The following is a 14,118-nucleotide window of genomic DNA, read 5'->3' on the forward strand; positions in this document are numbered from 1 at the left end:
GGAGCCACACTTTAATTTCTAAAGAGATTGTGAGTGTTAGACACCAATACTATTATAACAAAAACCTCTGTCACTGAAAGCAAATAGCTATAAAATGAGAATATTTATGAAACTGTCTGTGTGTGTTTCTCTCTCTCAGTGTCTGTCTGTCTGTCTGTCTGTCTGTCTGTCTGTCTGTCTGTCTGTCTGTCTGTCTGCCTGCCTGCCTGCCTGCCTGTCTGTCTGTCTGTCTGTCTGTCTGTCTGTCTGTCTGTCTGTCTGTCTGTCTGTCTGTCTGTCTGTCTGTCTTGTCTGTCTTGTCTGTCTGTCTGTGTGTCTCTCTCTCTCTCTCTCTCTCTCTCTCTCTCTCTCTCTCTCTCTCTCTCTCTCTCTCTCTCTCTCTCTCTCTCTCTCTCTCTCTCTCTCTCTCTCTCTCTCTAACACATATAAGCACTCGGTATCTTTTTTCTAGAGATTAGAGATTCATTGTTATGTTCCACATTAGGATTACTATGCAGGCCACCCTCTTAGGTTTGAAAATGTCAAGAAAACGGTTAATTTAAAATGTCATCTAACTTAACAGATTAAGCCAGAGGACCGAAAACAGAATAAAACAGGACTGGACAGTATATGTCACTTATACAAGCTGCTTTTATTTCTAGTACAGTATGACAATTTTTATTTTTGGGGGGGGGGGGGGGGGGGGGGTCCTTGACAGTGCATAAGAGTGAAAAGCGACGGCGTTTTGTTTGTAAGAGAACAGGTTGTACTACAAATGACTTGATTTATTGATATCACATGTATGTATGACACCTAAATTATGCTAGGAATGTCTGAAATCTCCTTAGAAGGATATTTTGGCCCTGAGAAGGGCCGAGTTTGGTGTATACTAGGGTGGTCGATTTAGCTTATGCACGCTCTCCACGGATACGGCGAGCAAGCTGAATGTCCTTTGGCATGATGGTGACACGCTTGGCGTGGATGGCACAGAGGTTAGTGTCCTCGAAGAGACCGACCAGGTAAGCCTCGGATGCCTCCTGTAAAGCCATGACGGCAGACGACTGGAAGCGAAGATCGGTCTTGAAGTCCTGGGCAATCTCGCGCACCAGACGCTGGAAGGGAAGTTTCCTGATGAGCAACTCGGTGCTCTTCTGGTAACGACGGATCTCACGCAGGGCGACCGTTCCGGGCCTGTAACGGTGAGGCTTCTTCACACCCCCTGTGGCAGGAGCAGACTTGCGTGCTGCCTTGGTGGCCAGCTGCTTACGAGGAGCCTTGCCTCCCGTGGACTTGCGAGCAGTCTGCTTGGTGCGAGCCATGGTGAACAACTGTGGTTTGTGATGGCCGGCGCCGAAAAATTTTTGCTTATATACGCCGTCTCGAGGCGCTTGCTCGAGCGCCATTGGCTGCTCGACTCGCCTACGTCACCCCGTTGCCCCTCCCCTCCTTCCTCTGGCTGCAGCCAACAGGCGGCTCACCTCAATCACTATTATCGCTGATTTTGCTCTATTTTTTGGATTTGTGCAAAAGTCATTTCACAGGGACGTGAAACAGACGAGTAGGCAACTGCAGTTTGTTTTGAAAGCGTTGTGAGAAAGCCGTGTCTACTCGACCACAAGCGTAAAGTAAGGGCAGGCAGGAGTTGCAATGCTACTAGTACGTCCGCTTGATGGGATATAGTCGGGAAATCGTGCGGCGTATGGGACCAACTAGCTCCCGTTTTCTGGTGCCTTGGGTGGGGCGCGATGCTGATTAGCAGATCTAAGACCACATCTGGAGTGAGCCCCCAGGGCACACCCAGCTGAGGGCTGCTGTCTCCGTGGGTGCTCAGAAAAGACGAAATGTTGTCACAGAGATCCGATTCCTTGCCTTCACTGCCTAGTCTGGTCATAACGATTTCAATGCCATGCAGCTGGGTTTAGCCCTGGCACTTTACCTCATACTGAAAACCCTTCCTCTCACCCCCACTAATTCTTCCCCTATCCCCACTTCCACGCTCACCCATCAGGGTATCTTGACCTATATTTAAATGAATGAATGAATGAATGGCATTCGTCAATTCGATTCACACAACTTCAACACCATGACTGGACGCGGCAAGGGAGGCAAGGGACTCGGAAAGGGTGGCGCCAAGCGTCATCGTAAGGTGCTACGTGACAACATCCAGGGCATCACCAAGCCCGCTATTCGTCGCTTAGCTCGTCGTGGCGGCGTGAAGCGTATTTCGGGTCTCATCTACGAAGAGACCCGTGGCGTCCTGAAGGTGTTCCTCGAGAACGTCATCCGTGATGCTGTAACCTACACGGAACACGCCAAGAGGAAGACCGTCACTGCTATGGACGTGGTGTACGCTCTGAAGCGCCAGGGTCGTACCCTCTACGGATTCGGCGGATAAGAGCTTGGCTAATCCATCGATTCCACCCACCACCACCTCAAAACGGGACCTAATTAGGTCCCTATACTTTTTTACTGAAGGGCTTAATAGACGATAACATAAATTGTTTTGATATCAGCTAGCACATTGGGTCTTATGAAATCTATTTTTTATCCTCGCATGCTTAAAGGGACTCTGATTGGGGAGGGAGGGGGGGGGGGGGGGAGGAAGGTTTGTTACGTTATATACTAGCAGAGCAGGATCATTGGTGGGGGGGGGGGGGGGGGGGGGGAGAGAGAGAGAGAGAGAGATCTTTCCCAACTCTTCCTTTTTACATGAGTGAGCTACCCGTTTTATTCATTTTATCCTTCTCAGAGCTGTTTTGATAGTATCCAAATGATGGTAAATGAAAAGGGAGGACACGAATATCTACCCAGAATTCAGGACTGGCAATCGATATGCATGTTTGAGTGCGAATCTTTTTCTCTCTCAACTTAGGTATACGTTTATGTCGTACCTAAAAGCGAGAACCACACTATTGGGACAAGTATGCAAGGCCCAATTTTCCTAACAAGCACAGTTAATTTTGTTATTTTCGAACATTTCTTTCCAAATTGGTTTATCCAATTAACAGTATTATATTAAGATCATGAATTGCTGGGTTAGGTTAGGTTAGGTTAGGTTAGGTTAGGTTAGGTTAGGTTAGGTTAGGTTAGCTTAGCTTAGGTTAGGTTAGCTTAGCTTAGCTTGGGTTAGCTTAGGTTAGGTTAGGTTAGCTTAGCTTGGGTTAGCATAGGTTAGGTTAGGTTTGATTACATTTCTATGTTAGATTTAACTCAAATTCAAAACAATTGCAGTCATTCGGCTTGTTAGTCAACTTGCCTCTAATAGGGGCAATTTGTCTAACAAGACTATTTAGTTTTGTGTGCATATATATATATATATATATATATATATATATATATATATATATATATATATATTATATATATATATATATATATATATATATAGCTTCAAGACTCCGAACCAATATAGAAGCATCAAGAGGAAGTGCTTGTGTTATGGGCCAATAGGCCTTCTGCAGTTACTTCCATTCTTATGTTTTTATTCCCATTGGTTCGTGTTTTATCTTGTGTAAATGTCAATCACCTTACCCAAAACTTTGGTACCATATCACCTCACCCATGTGTATATATAAATATATATATATATATATATATTATATATATATATATATATATATATATATATATATATATATATATATATATATATATATATATATAATATACAGAGTAAATCTACCCCAAAAGTAATGATTTATTTGTCTACAAAACTAAACTCTTTTTGGAATCATATGAGGCCCCTCCACTGAGGGGGGAGGCCTGGATGTTTATTGTCATGTGTATTCATGCTGCTTGCATGTCGTCGTTTATTTTGCCTTTGTTGTTTTCTTGACAGCTTTCTTTGCCTTGGGTGGTTTGGGAGATTTTGAAGCTCTCTTTATTTTGGGCTTTTTGTTCCCAACAACAAGCTGCTGCTGCTGCTTCTTTTCAAGGCTGTAGGTGGTTTGTTGCTTGTGGCGGCTTTCTTGGGAGTTACCACGGCCTTCTTTGCTGCTGTAGATGGTTTCTTGGTTGTGGTGGCTTTCTTGGGAGTTAGAACGGCCCTCTTCTCTGCTACGGCCAGCTTGAATGATCCACTAGCTCCACTTCCCTTGGTCTGAACAAGAATGCCGTCAGCCACTGCTTTCTTGAGAAATCTTCGGATGTAAATGGCGATCTTGGCAGCCTCGACTTTGTTGTTGGCAACAACGTACTTCTTGATTGCTTGTAGAGACGAGCCCTTACGGTCTTTGAGTGCTGCGACCGCGGCTAGAACCATTTGACTAGTTTTCGGGTGAGCAACCTGGACGCGAGGTTTCCTGGTGGTGGCCACCACAGCAGCAGCCTTCTTGGTAGGCTTTGCTTCTACCATGATGATGATGAGATAACCAAGGTGATGAGAGACGCTCAGACAGTCACGGGGGAATGATGCTGCCGCCGCTTGAGCCGAACCTATTTATGTGCCGGCACGGTACAGAAGCTGCAACCTGGCAACTCGTCCACCAATCACAACGGTTGGTTTTACGGCTCCGAAACCTGGATCCCATATCTTCTCTAAAATAGAAGCATTTGTTCATGTTCTTTGTAAAAGTATCATAAAGCAGGACAGATGAGACAAATATCATAAAAACTGAAGAGCAGATGAGCACACACATGTATGTATTACAAAAGAAAATCCACAAATTCATTAGAAATTGGCAGGGCAGGCTGAGGAAGTAGGTAGATGTAAAATGTCTGTAAATGGCGAAAGAACATAAACCCAAGACTGAATAAACGATGTTAAATATCCATGCCAAGGAGACAAAAATATGTTAGGATACAATTACCATTAAGACACCACAAGAAGGTCCGTATCCTGCCGTGATGACTAAAAAGAGTTGGTTATTAGCCACAATGTGTAGGCAGTCTCATGCCAACGGCCATACCACGTTGAGAACACCGCTTCTCGTCCGATCAGCGAAGTTAAGCAACGTTGGGTTTAGTCTTGGATGGGTACTTGATGGGTGACCGCCTGGGAACACCAAATGCTGTTGGCAATAATGTTTTTTGTTTTGTTTTGTTTTGTTTCGTTTGTTTTTGTTTGAATGGCTGGCTCCACGGGAAATTCACGGAGTTGTGTGGAATAAGGCCTGGTAAAATGAATTAATATGTATGTCATGTTTAAAACAAACTCGCTTAATATAGTGTGTGAGGCTTTATACAAAAACAAACAACCAAAACAAAACATGTTGTGTATATATATATATATATAATATATATATATATATATATATATATATATATATATATATAATATTATATATATATAATATATATTATATTATATATATAATATATATATATATATATATATATATATATATATATATATATATATATATATATATATATATATATATATATATATATATATATATATATATATATATATATATAGCTTAATCCGGGTTTGAACTCGCAACTCCAAGAATACGCATCACTTATATACACTTTACCACTGGACCACAGCTGCAGGACACAAGCTTGATGCTGAGGTATCAATTTAATGACGTAAATGCCATTTCCACAAATAAATGATAATTTAAAAGTATTTGTATGTACAAATCTTTTCTGTTTAAAAGGCTACAATATCAGTTACTGATATAATTTGTGTTAATGTTTCTATACCCACAGGAAGGCATGTTTTTGCTTATATGTAAGGGGTACGGAGAAGGAATCCACAGACCATCAGTCCCCTTCCCCCCCCCCCCCCCCCCTCCCCCTCCCACCTACTACCACCACCACCACCACCACTACTCACCACCAATCACCACCAATCACCACCACCACCACCAATCACCACCAATCACCACACCTAACCGAAAACCCCCTAACACATCAACCCTCCCCCCAATCAACAGGCGAAATAATAACCCTCAAATGCCTGCCTGCCTGCCAGCCAGCCAATACTAACGGTCTTCTCAGAAAGAAAATCTCTTTGTATCTGTATTACTTGATGAAATGTATGATTCTAATAATGAAAATAAATTTTGATGTCGGTTGTATGAGCATAATGACCAATATGCACATGATATGAATGAATTAAATAGTGTAGTTTTAAGTAATTAGGTTGTAGACACATTAAGCGGATATGATATTTGACGCGTCCAGAACTGGTGATTTTTGGTTTAGTTTTAAATGCACCACCACCATTGCTTCCCCAGAGCCTAATTAAGGACCGGTAAAAGGAGTCAATATGTATGTCATCTATAAAACCAAAGAATGAATAAAAACACACACACACACACACCTACATAATAGTATTAGGAAGATTGTATGGCAAAAAAAAAAAGTACTCCCATTGGGTCGTTTGAACTCGCGACTTCCAAAACACCAGCCACACACCTTACCACCCAGCCACCATAGAGTTGGTATAATTGTGCAACTTTAGTTATAAAAGTAAAGTTCTTATTGTCTCAAATCTTATTGTCTGTTCTATGAAAAGGCATGATGTAAATTATGTATTTTTTTTTTGAATGATTGAATTGTAGGCACATTAAGCGGATTCGATATTTGATATATCCAGAAAAGGTGATTTCTGTTCAGTTTTAAAATGCATCACCGTTAACGCTAAAGGACTGGTAAAACGACTCGATGTTTGTCATTTTTAAAATAAACACTAAAACTAGGCCCTTAACATATATAATGTTTGAATATAAATTGAATGCATATAAATACAAAGTGGGAGTGGCTGGCTGGCTGGCTGGCTGGCTGGCTGGCTGGCTGGCTGGCTGGCTGGCTGGCTGGCTGGCTGGCTGGCTGGCTGGCTGGCTGGCTGGCTGGCTGGCTGGCTGGCTGGCTGGCTGGCTGGCTGGCTGGCTGGCTGGCTGGCTGGCTGCTGCCTGCCTGCCTGCCTGCCTGCCTGCCTGCCTGCCTGCCTGCCTGCCTGCCTGCCTGCCTGCCTGCCTGCCTGCCTGCCTGCCGCCTGCCCGCCTGCCCGCCTGCCCGCCTGCCCGCCTGCCCGCCTGCCCGCCTGCCCGCCTGCCCGCCCGCCCGCCCGCCCGCCCGCCCGCCCGCCCGCCCGCCCGCCTGCTTGCCTTGCCTTGCCTGTCCTGTCCTGTCCTGTTATTGCCTTGCCTTGCCTTGCCTTGCCTTGCCTTGCCTTGCCTTGCCCTGCCCTGCCCTGCCTTGGCTGCAGCTGGCTGGCTGGCCGTAAATCAACTCTTAACAACACCATACCACACCACACCATCACTCATCACCCATCACCCACCACCGGCCCCAGTCTCCCAGCCTCTCTTATATACCCGAGCAGGCCCTTTAAAATTATTTGAATTGTTGCACTTCGGCCAATGGCAGGCACGATCGCTGCTGCTCAAACATATTCTGGTTCACAAGTATTATAATATATTATATTATATATATATATATATATATATATATATATATATATATATATATATATATATATATATATATATATATATATTCATGAAACACATTAAAACCTTGATCATTTATTCATTCATTACGTCTAGTGAAGAATTGCTTTTGTTCATTTGTATGATTAAAAATTGATAGAATATGAATTCCTCGCTTAAAGTAAAATATAAAATATATATTGGATTTATATGATTGGTTAATATTCCAAGTGATGCTGAATATCCCCTATAATTTTGTTTTGTTTGTTTGTTATGTACACATTCCAAATGAAATCAATATAAATGTTATTATTAATGTTTGAAAGTTGATTGTCTACTTGAATCTCTCTATTAAAGTGTGTGTGGCTCCGGATGGAGCCTGGTTATGGTATTTGTCGTGGTGGGTGGCAGAAGTGCTTACTTCTTCTCTGTCTTCTTTGGCAAAAGAACTGCCTGAATGTTTGGAAGAACACCTCCCTGTGCAATGGTTACGCCAGACAGAAGTTTGTTGAGTTCTTCGTCGTTGCGGATGGCCAACTGCAAGTGACGTGGGATGATACGGGTCTTCTTGTTGTCACGTGCGGCGTTACCGGCGAGCTCCAGAACTTCGGCAGCGAGGTATTCCATGACGGCTGCCAGGTAGACAGGAGCGCCAGCACCGACGCGTTCGGCGTAGTTGCCCTTACGCAGCAGACGGTGAATTCTGCCCACGGGGAACTGAAGTCCGGCCCTGCTGGAGCGAGACTTTGACTTGCCCTTCACTTTGCCTCCCTTGCCGCGTCCTGACATTGCTGCTGCTGTTGTGGGTTTGTGGTGTTTTATGCCGCCCCGCAGATCGAGCTTCGTGTTATATACCCCGCTCAGGATCAAGGGAGCCCGCCACTGACCAATCAGCGCGCTCCGCCACGCGACCCGCTCTGAGCTGAGTCGCGAGCGGGATATAAAAGGAAAGCTCGCCTCGCGCAAAAGTTCATTATTGTATCGCAACGCCAGCCGGCACGAGCATCATCATGCCACCCAAGGCATCTGGAAAGGCTGCCAAGAAGGCCGGAAAGGCCCAGAAGGCCATTGCCAAGGGCGATAAGAAAAAGAAGCGCAGGAGGAAGGAGAGCTACAGCATCTACATCTACAAAGTGCTGAAGCAGGTCCACCCCGACACTGGTATCTCTTCCAAAGCCATGTCGATCATGAACTCGTTCGTGAACGACATCTTCGAGCGCATCGCCGCCGAGGCTTCTCGCCTGGCCCACTACAACAAGCGTTCCACCATTACCAGTCGGGAGATCCAGACGGCTGTAAGGCTCCTGTTGCCCGGAGAACTGGCCAAGCACGCCGTCTCTGAGGGCACTAAGGCCGTCACCAAGTACACCTCCTCCAAGTAAACGGCTTACTTACTGCCCTGTGGTGGTGGCTTGGCCTCAAACCAACAAACTCGGCTCCATTGGAGCCACACTTTAATTTCTAAAGAGATTGTGAGTGTTAGACAACCAATACTATTATAACAAAAACCTCTGTCACTGAAAGCAAATAGCTATAAAATGAGAATATTTATGAAACTGTCTGTGTGTGTTTCTCTCTCTCAGTGTCTGTCTGTCTGTCTGTCTGTCTGTCTGTCTGTCTGTCTGTCTGTCTGTCTGTCTGCCTGCCTGCCTGCCTGCCTGTCTTCTGTCTGTCTGTCTGTCTGTCTGTCTGTCTGTCTGTCTGTCTGTCTGTCTGTCTGTCTGTCTGTCTTGTCTGTCTTGTCTGTCTGTCTGTGTGTCTCTCTCTCTCTCTCTCTCTCTCTCTCTCTCTCTCTCTCCTTCTCTCTCTCTCTCTCTCTCTCTCTCTCTCTCTCTCTCTCTCTCTCTCTCTCTCTCAACACATATAAGCACTCGGTACTTGTTTTCTAGAGATTAGAGATTCATTGTTATGTTCCACATTAGGATTACTATGCAGGCCCACCCTCTTAGGTTTGAAAATGTCAAGAAAACGGTTAATTTAAAATGTCATCTAACTTAACAGATTAAGCCAGAGGACCGAAAACAGAATAAAACAGGACTGGACAGTATATGTCACTTATACAAGCTGCTTTTATTTCTAGTACAGTATGACAATTTTTATTTTTGGGGGGGGGGGGGGGGGGGGGGGGGGGGGGGGGGGGGTGGATCCTTGACAGTGCATAAGAGTGAAAAGCGACGGCGTTTTGTTTGTAAGAGAACAGGTTGTACTACAAATGACTTGATTTATTGATATCACATGTATGTATGACACCTAAATTATGCTAGGAATGTCTGAAATCTCCTTAGAAGGATATTTTGGCCCTGAGAAGGGCCGAGTTTGGTGTATACTAGGGTGGTCGATTTAGCTTATGCACGCTCTCCACGGATACGGCGAGCAAGCTGAATGTCCTTTGGCATGATGGTGACACGCTTGGCGTGGATGGCACAGAGGTTAGTGTCCTCGAAGAGACCGACCAGGTAAGCCTCGGATGCCTCCTGTAAAGCCATGACGGCAGACGACTGGAAGCGAAGATCGGTCTTGAAGTCCTGGGCAATCTCGCGCACCAGACGCTGGAAGGGAAGTTTCCTGATGAGCAACTCGGTGCTCTTCTGGTAACGACGGATCTCACGCAGGGCGACCGTTCCGGGCCTGTAACGGTGAGGCTTCTTCACACCCCCTGTGGCAGGAGCAGACTTGCGTGCTGCCTTGGTGGCCAGCTGCTTACGAGGAGCCTTGCCTCCCGTGGACTTGCGAGCAGTCTGCTTGGTGCGAGCCATGGTGAACAACTGTGGTTTGTGATGGCCGGCGCCGAAAAATTTTTGCTTATATACGCCGTCTCGAGGCGCTTGCTCGAGCGCCATTGGCTGCTCGACTCGCCTACGTCACCCCGTTGCCCCTCCCCTCCTTCCTCTGGCTGCAGCCAACAGGCGGCTCACCTCAATCACTATTATCGCTGATTTTGCTCTATTTTTTGGATTTGTGCAAAAGTCATTTCACAGGGACGTGAAACAGACGAGTAGGCAACTGCAGTTTGTTTTGAAAGCGTTGTGAGAAAGCCGTGTCTACTCGACCACAAGCGTAAAGTAAGGGCAGGCAGGAGTTGCAATGCTACTAGTACGTCCGCTTGATGGGATATAGTCGGGAAATCGTGCGGCGTAAGAGTACTTTGCTTTAAGAGGTCAGACCCCACCCTGATCCGGTGCATTAAACCGTAAGAGACGGAGACCTCTTAAGGAAAGTGCAACCCTCTAGATCAGGCTCTCCTGCACCCCAGCACTGCCGGGTGGGTAAACATTAGGCAGCAACGATTAGAGCCATGATCTACCGAATCAAGGTACGATTCAGAGGGAACCAGATCCCTACACGATCAGAGATATCGGATTTGATCACCACTACAACCAATGTTGCACCCCTGGACGTCGTACTCAACGATGATGGACTCCCTCAACTGCTGTTCAGCAGTGCCGAGGCCGTACACGCCTCTTTAACCCCATTCACCTCACTGCTCTCGAGGAGGCGCACATGTTCCTCACCCCACCACGACACTACCTCGCAGCCAGGACTGTTTTCGTAAGGAGAGTGAGCTCCCTCATCTCCGAAAAAGCTACCACCGACGTCGCCACCAGCATAACCGAAGACAACCCTTCCTTGACTGCATCACCGTAAAATTCATCCCTGTGCAGGACAGCCACCTCTCCACTATGAAGGTCACCTTCACCTCGCCTGAGGAAGCTACCTCTGCTACCCCAACGGCTTCCGGTGCTTCGGCCTCGCTTGTACACCCCGACAAATAACAAGAGAACATTACTACCAGCTACGACAGTGTTTTAAGTGCTATAGTTATGAGCACTTCACTAAAAGTTGCCCATCTCAGGACCAACGGTGCAGCAAGTGCGCCGAGAGTCACCACTTCAAACAATGCACCAGCGACTTCCTCAAATGCCTTCTCTGCCAAGGTCACCATACTGCCGTCTCTGCTGAGTGTCCAAACAGACGTCAAGAAATACAGAAGATGACCGAAGCCAGGCAAGCCAACACCACACGCGAACGAACCGTCAACATTCAACGTGCAAGCCGCCAACTTTCCTCTGCTTCCGGGAGGGGGCGGAGCTTCTGCACAGACTGCATCCCATTGGGGCCCTGGGTCCCAGCCCGCCAACCAATCATCGACGCAGCAGCAACAGCCACAACTTTACTCTGCTGAATCAACAAGCCAGCCCTCACCACACCAGATGCTGCTCCCTAACAGAAACCATAACGTCATAATGGGACTCATCCGCACTGCTGAAATGATTGCAGGCACGAACACCAAGGAATTTGTACGAATTCTGAACATTATGTACGCTGACAACGGTTTACCAACATTTTACTGTTCGTGACGAGCTCTTCACAACAACAGCCTCAGCCAACACCAATACTACGACTTCAGCAACAATACCACTTCTGCTTCTAACATCAACATCACCATCTCTTCAACTGCATTGGCAGATATCCTGTCTGCTGACGCCCACCCTGTGCAACCTGCTACAGACTCTGCAACATCCTTGCACACTGCTACTACTCCAGACAAACCATCTACTTCTCCAGTTGTACCTGAGACTGCACCAACTTCACCAGCTTCACCAGAAAATACACCAGCCGCACCCGAGACTACATCAGCTTCACAGGTACCTACACCTGATGCTTCTGAAAACCAACACTTGTTTTCGATGATGACTCTACTGCCTCGATTGACGTTGAAGCACAATCACCATCTCCAGCAACACAGGAGTCTCCAAGAGTCTCCGCACTATATGATCAACGTGAACAACTTACACTTGGAACTCCCGAATACAGACGCCTCTCCAGCAAAATACTCAACACAAGGTATGCGGAATGCCTGCTGAATGATCCAAACTCCAAGTACATACTAAGGAACGAAGTAATCTTCGTTGAATGCGACGAAACCACATTGTCAAAGGACCTTTTCCCACCAGACTACGCCGATTACAAACATCAAATGATTACTCGAAGCAAGAGAAAGAAGAAACACCAAATTGAAGAAGAAGACACCACATGAAGACTGATTGTTTCCACCTTGAATGCTGAAGCACTGCCACCGCCGCCTTCCAGACCCGCCTCCAAGCCTAGCCAGTTTTGGGTTGTTTGCAGCATCGACGTATTGCCACGCAGCTGGTTTAGCCCTGGCACTTTTTCTTCAACTTCAGCATTTCCTCTCACGACTACTCTTCAGCTGTCCCCACTTCAAGGCTCGCCCCAATGGGCATCTTCTCCTGTATTATTCAGTTCATTCAGCGTATGGGACAACTAGCTCCCGTTTTCTGGTGCCTTGGGTGGGGCGCGATGCTGATTAGCAGATCTAAGACCACATCTGGAGTGAGCCCCCAGGGCACACCCAGCTGAGGGCTGCTGTCTCCGTGGGTGCTCAGAAAAGACGAAATGTTGTCACAGAGATCCGATTCCTTGCCTTCACTGCCTAGTCTGGTCATAACGATTTCAATGCCATGCAGCTGGGTTTAGCCCTGGCACTTTACCTCATACTGAAAACCCTTCCTCTCACCCCCACTAATTCTTCCCCTATCCCCACTTCCACGCTCACCCATCAGGGTATCTTGACCTATATTTAAATGAATGAATGAATGAATGGCATTCGTCAATTCGATTCACACAACTTCAACACCATGACTGGACGCGGCAAGGGAGGCAAGGGACTCGGAAAGGGTGGCGCCAAGCGTCATCGTAAGGTGCTACGTGACAACATCCAGGGCATCACCAAGCCCGCTATTCGTCGCTTAGCTCGTCGTGGCGGCGTGAAGCGTATTTCGGGTCTCATCTACGAAGAGACCCGTGGCGTCCTGAAGGTGTTCCTCGAGAACGTCATCCGTGATGCTGTAACCTACACGGAACACGCCAAGAGGAAGACCGTCACTGCTATGGACGTGGTGTACGCTCTGAAGCGCCAGGGTCGTACCCTCTACGGATTCGGCGGATAAGAGCTTGGCTAATCCATCGATTCCACCCACCACCACCTCAAAACGGGACCTAATTAGGTCCCTATACTTTTTTACTGAAGGGCTTAATAGACGATAACATAAATTGTTTTGATATCAGCTAGCACATTGGGTCTTATGAAATCTATTTTTTATCCTCGCATGCTTAAAGGGACTCTGATTGGGGAGGGGGGGGGGGGGGGGGTTTGTTACGTTATATACTAGCAGAGCAGGATCATTGGTGGGGGGGGGGGGGGGGGGGTGGGGGGGGGGGGTGAGGGGGAGAGAGAGAGAGAGATCTTTCCCAACTCTTCCTTTTTACATGAGTGAGCTACCCGTTTTATTCATTTTATCCTTCTCAGAGCTGTTTTGATAGTATCCAAATGATGGTAAATGAAAAGGGAGGACACGAATATCTACCCAGAATTCAGGACTGGCAATCGATATGCATGTTTGAGTGCGAATCTTTTTCTCTCAACTTAGGTATACGTTTATGTCGTACCTAAAAGCGAGAACCACACTATTGGGACAAGTATGCAAGGCCCAATTTTCCTAACAAGCACAGTTAATTTTGTTATTTTCGAACATTTCTTTCCAAATTGGTTTATCCAATTAACAGTATTATATTAAGATCATGAATTGCTGGGTTAGGTTAGGTTAGGTTAGGTTAGGTTAGGTTAGGTTAGGTTAGGTTAGGTTAGCTTAGCTTAGGTTAGGTTAGCTTAGCTTAGCTTGGGTTAGCTTAGGTTAGGTTAGGTTAGCTTAGCTTGGGTTAGCATAGGTTAGGT

At 46.3% G+C, this 14,118-nt stretch overlaps 1 pseudogene; it reads left to right on the top strand.

The window, feature by feature from the left end:
• The first annotated feature begins 4,872 nt into the window (after positions 1-4,872).
• Positions 4,873-4,997, top strand: LOC138361806 (5S ribosomal RNA; annotated as a pseudogene).
• The last annotated feature ends 9,121 nt before the right edge of the window (positions 4,998-14,118 follow it).

This window comes from Procambarus clarkii, unplaced genomic scaffold, assembly GCF_040958095.1.
Source record: "Procambarus clarkii isolate CNS0578487 unplaced genomic scaffold, FALCON_Pclarkii_2.0 HiC_scaffold_839, whole genome shotgun sequence".
Taxonomy (NCBI): Eukaryota; Metazoa; Arthropoda; class Malacostraca; order Decapoda; family Cambaridae; genus Procambarus; species Procambarus clarkii.